Raw genomic sequence first — 6,171 nt, 5'->3', positions numbered from 1 at the left:
TGTTGGTTTTTCAACAAAAATACGAACGTTTTGACAACCCGGATAATAAATTCACAAATTTATTTAAACAAAAACCTTGTTAATATTTTATTAAATCCTAATTAAGATAATTGGGCCTAATTTGAGGGCTTAATAGGCCTAAGCCCTATTAGTAGAATAATTAACTATAAAATACATAAAACCATCCCCAAACCCCACTCAACCTCACGCCTCTTTTCTGAAAAATCCCTCCCCTAATTTCACACGACACACACTCAATAATTGGAAGAAGAAAATCGAGAAAGCCAAGGAAGAATTCAAAGCCAAAGTCTTGCTCCGTTCTTCGCCGTCGTCAACGAATAATCGTGCGCTAATTACGCAAAGGCACGCCTATTCTTTCCTTCTAAAACCATCATCACACCATATTATTCTTTTATGCATGAAAATTATGAAAAACAAGTGACAATTATGGTTATTTTCGTTTTAGCATCTAACATGAATTTTCAAGCATGTTTCTCAATCCAAATTGTTGTTTATTATGATGAGTAGGGGCTGCCATGACTAGGGATTGTAAGGGTATAGTTTTTACACGGTTTTAGAGTCATAAGACACCACAAAAACGCTGCACACGAAAAAAGAAACATGCTGGACCCAGCTTCACTTCTTGTGTCTAGGTGGTCGGCTTTTGGGAATTTAAGGCTGGGCTTGGCTTTGGCTAGGACCAAGGCTTAGCTAGGGTCCGTGAGGGGTCAAGGGAATAGTCCTAGCCATGCTAGGACTCGAAAACCAGGGGCTGGGAGGAGTCCTTACCAATAAGGACTCCACCCGAGAGAGTTATCAAAGGAGGCGCAGGTTCAGTTGCTGGTGCAGGAAGAAGGGGCTTGGCCAGGGGGTCTGGGTTGGGTTAGGTTAGGTCATTAGGGTCCTAGGAGGGTGCTCGAGGGGTGGTTCAAGGGTTGGCTCGGTTGTTAGGGGGGCCTAACAGCAAAACGTGGGAAACGTGAGTTTTGGCAGCAAGGTAGGCGAGGAAGTTGTGGTCTTGTTCAGGGGGTTTGCTGGTCACGTCTATGGTGTGGGCTAGTCTGGGTATGGCCTGAGCGTGGTCCAGGGAAGGTTAGGGTCAGGTGGGCTCGGTGGTGGCCTGGCTGGATGAGTCCTATGTTGGCTAGGAGTCCTAGAAGTACATATAGTCTCACGCACACACACATACAATTTTTGGGTGAATTTCCATATTGTTTCTGAGCGGGCCAGAGCCAGTTTTATTGGCTGGGCTTGGTCAAGAGGGTTCATAGAAGCGTTGGATAGGTTTTGGTTCAAGGTGGCTCAGGTAGAATAAATCATAAAAATGATATGTTTAAAATTTGGGATCAAAATAACGAGTTTTGGATTTATTTTGGATTTAATCGCCGCACGAAACGCTAATTAACGAGTTAATTGAAACACCTAGTTTTAAGCTTTATAAAATTATGAAAAATTATATTTAAGCTTAAATAATTTTTATAAGTCTAAGTTTATAATTTGGGAATTTTATATGAAAGTTTGGTTTAATTCTGGATTAAAACGCATTAATACGTCACATTTAAAGATTAATTTAAAAGTCCTCGATTTAAGCTAAATAAAAATATGAGAAAATTCATGTAGGCTTAAATAATTATTTGGGACATGTTAAAATCAATTAAATTAAGAAAATGTTGAAAACATGAAATTTTACGTCTAGGGATAAAACGGTCTTTTTACACCTAAAAATTAGTAAACGTCATGGCAGTGCCCTGAATACTGTATATGTGTTAATATGATTATTTTCGATGGTTATGATGTTTATGGGATTTTATATGTTAAAATGATTATATTAAATGTTGATGGAATTTTATATGCTTATTGATTTTTCTGACGAAAGATTTATTTTTAATGTTTATGACTTAAAATGCTAAAATGTTATGGTTATGATGTTAAAATGTTTATTTAAAATATTTATGAATTTTTATATGTTAAAATGTTATTTTTAAAACGTTTATGGATTTTATGGTTTAATTGTGGATTTTATGTTTAATTATTGAACATTTAAAAGATATGTTGCATGCTTGGTTTCAAAAATAAAACGATATGTATATGCACGATTTTATTAAGTGATGATAACATGTTGAAGGACGTGAAGGGATTGTGACTAAATATGTTGGAAATATCGTGAGGGTTATGGTCCCAGTGGGAGCCCGACGATCGTGTTTCCGTTGATACGAATACGAATACAAATATGTGATATGAATACGAATACGTGATACGAATACGAATATGTTGATACGTTGGCCAAGGCCCAGTTGACGGGTGAGAGTGTCGCTGGTGTTCCCGTCGCCCAGTACTGTGGTTACATGTAGATGGATCCATCGCCCCAATACGTTTAAGAATACGAGTCACAATCACGATCTGAATTCAACAAACACGAATATGAATATGAATATGAATATGATGGCATGAACATGTGGATATGAATATGGATACGAATACGAATATGTTTATTGTTTATATGAAAATGTTTATGATTAAAGTTGATGCATCATTATGAAAATATTTTTATTTAAAGTTTTATGCATCATGAAAATATTTAAGAAAATATTTATGTTTAAAGTTTATGCATCTTCATGAAAACGTTATTTTAAGTAAAAGTATTTTTCACTGTTGCGTGTGGTTTTATATGTATTACTCGTTATCAAGAATATTCGTGTTGAGTCTTTAGACACACTAGGTGTGTTGATGCAGGTGATTATGATAATGTTATGGGAGGTCTTGATGGTTGATCTGACTGGACTGAAGGTGCACATAACCCTAGGACCGACGCTAGTTTTCCGTACTAGCTATGATTTATGATTTTTAAGATTATGTTAAAGATATTTTACGACTTTTTATTTATGTTTGAGAGGTTTTTGAGAGATTATAGTATGGGATGTATTTATCAAATATGTAGTTGGTGGTTTTAATTTTTAAAATGGTTCTAAAATATTTTTATGCAATGTGTATGGTTCGGCCGATGCTTTGTAAGGTTTAAAAAAAATTAGTACTTTTTAAGAAAACGAATAAGCAGACGTTTCAATGATGATATGTTAATACGTAAGGCCAGGGCCCAGTTGACCGGTGAGAGTGTTGCTGGTGTCCCCCGCCGCCCAGTACTGTGGTTACATGTAGATGGATCCATCGCCTAACACGTATATGAAAGTCACAATCAACGATCTGAATTCAACAAACACGAACATTAATATGAATACGAATATGGATATGGATATGAATATGAATACGAATATGAATATGAAAATTTTTATGTTTATATGAAAACGTTTTTATGAAAAAATTTTATGCATCATGAAAATGTTTACAAAAATGTTATGTTTTAAGTTTATGCATCTTCACGAAAATGATATTTTAAGTACAAGTATTTTTCACTGTTATATGTTAACTGTATTACGTATTACTCATTATCAAGGATATGACGTGTTGAGTCTTTAGACTCACTAGGTGTGATTGATGCAGGTGATTATGATAATAATGTTTATGGAGGTCTTGATGGTTTATCTGACTGGACTGAAGGTGCACATAACCCGAGGACCGACACTAGTTTTCTGCACTAGTTATGATTTACGATTTTAAGTTATTTTAAAGATATTTTTACGACGTTTTATTTATGAGTGGTTTTTGAGAGGTTATAGTATGGGCTATATTTTTCAAATGTTAGTTGGTTGATTTATTTTAAAATGATATCAAAAATATTTTATGCATGTGTATGCAATTCGGCCGATGCTAAGTGAGGTTTAAAAAAAAATTCTAGTACTTTTTAAGAAAACGAATAAGCAGACGTTTCAGTTGGTATCAGAGCAAAGGTCATGTAATGGGTTGTGCCACCATCAGCGCCGGGAAGATCAGTCGTCAAGCCTCAATTTGTAAGTTTACATGCTTTATATGATTTTATGATGTTACCTGCATAAGTACATGAATTATATGTTTACGTCACATATTTAATAGCTTTATGATAATACATGATTTATGTGTTTTAGAATTTTTATACGTGATACGATATGAAATAAGAAATTATTTAATTTTAATGCATATTGGCTTCGTGGTGGAATTGGACTATGTTGATTTTGGGTTTTAGTATTGACGTTATACTTTTTGGGCTATAAGTTAATCGCGAGAATATTATGAATGCTTTTGGGACTCGTAGGTTTCCTAAGAAAATATTTATGATTCGTGGTTACTAGTTGAATTAAGTTTTGAGAATACTCATAAGTAATCATGATTCGAGGATTTGCAACGACTTTGTGAGTAAGAAAATGTATAAATTAGGTTTCCTAAAAAAATATTTATGATTCGTTGTTACTAGTTGAATTAAATTTTGAGAATTACTCATAAGTAATCATGATTCGAGGATTTGTTAGGACTTTGGGAGTAAGAAAATGTATAAATTGGGATTTTAAATTTTGATGAAAGGTAAGATTGGTTATAAGAATTGATTTTTGGGTGAATAAGTTTAAATTACCAAAATTATGTTATGGAAACCTATAGAAGGAAATTAAGAATGCCAAGAATTTATGGGTTAATCGTATGATTTTGAAATTAAGGATTAATAAGGATAATTTTAGAGGACATTAAGGATTTGTTTTGCAATTATTACGGAATTTGGGGACTAGTTTATCAATAAGTGAGGATTGAATGGGTTAATTGATAAGAGTTTTTGATGATTTAGACTTTTAAGAATATTCAGAACCTTGGGATATCTTGGTTTTAGTATTATAAGGAATTTGAATCAAAGGTTTTTAAGGATGAATCGATATTACGCTTGAAAAATCTAAGCGTTAGCAGATGCGTTTGGGATTTTAGGATTGAAATTAGATAAGTTGATGAATATTTTGGGTATAAAATAAGGAAAGTAATATACGATAAGTATGGTCATCCATCTTTATTGGGAATTGTAAGGAAAAAAATTGAAATTCGAGGTTATAATAGTAATAGCACTAAGTCATTATGGGTCTTATTAAGTTGCAAATCGCAAATAAGGAATTAGAAGGTAAGTTAATTGGGATCAAGGAGACGTAAGGACATTCTAGAGTTTAAGTTTTATCAGAGTAGTGCAGCGGAAGCGTGGATTTTTGGGATACTAGAACTAAGTCTAAACTTTGAGTTATTAAGGATAAGCAAATTTCGAGGACGAAATTCAATTTAAGGGGGCGGGGAGGGGAGGAGATTGTAACGCCCCGAAAATTTAAAGGTCCACGCGAACCACATGCATGCAATTATTAAATTCTCATGTATTTTAATTAAATGTTTTATTGCATAAATTAATTATGTTGTGTATATTTGCATGTTTAAATTATATTTTCTATATGGTTGCATTAAAACTGTATTTTTAAAAGATATTCAAGTTGCGATCGAGGAACGGAGACCGAGGACGAAAAAATAGAAAATGATTTTATTTAATAATTGTTGTTAATTATTTAAAATATGAGTGATGTTTTTATTATTTTTGAAAATAAATGGTTTTTAGGTGATTTTATACGCCGGGACGTAATTTTTTATCGGTGTTGGTTTTTCAACAAAAATACGAACTTTTTGGCAACCCGGCTATTAAATTCACAAATTTATTTTACTAAAACTATTTTAATATTTTAATTAAATTCTAATTAAGCATTTAATGGGCCTAAATTATTGTTAGTAGGCCTAAGCCTTAATTAGGGAATTAATTACTATATAATATGTTAAAAATCACCCCAAACCCTATTCAAAGTCACGTCACTTTCTGAAAACTCCTCCCAATACACACGACATCACACACAAATTATTTTGGAGAAAATTACGACGGAAGCTACAAAGGTTGTCAAGATTAGGCCATCTGTGTCATCGTTCTTCGTCGTCAACGATTTTTCGTGCGTATAAAACGCAAAGGCACGCCTATTTTTTCCTTCAAACCATCATCACATCATATTATATTTTTATGCATTAAAAGTTTTGAAATATGTAACACTTTGAATTATTTTCGTATGGATGGATTATGCCAATAATTTTGCATGAACTTTCCTTCAAAATCCATGTGTTTTTATTGCTTAAGGGCTGCCATGACTTAAGGTATCATCACACACGGTTTTACAAGAGAGTGGAAGCCTTAGAAACCAACAAAAACACCACACGCATTAGAACAAAAGCTGTGCAGCA

The sequence above is a fragment of the Primulina eburnea genome, chromosome 9 (assembly GCF_022965805.1).
Source record: "Primulina eburnea isolate SZY01 chromosome 9, ASM2296580v1, whole genome shotgun sequence".
Classification (NCBI taxonomy): domain Eukaryota; kingdom Viridiplantae; phylum Streptophyta; class Magnoliopsida; order Lamiales; family Gesneriaceae; genus Primulina; species Primulina eburnea.
This window is presented reverse-complemented; position numbering follows the sequence as displayed.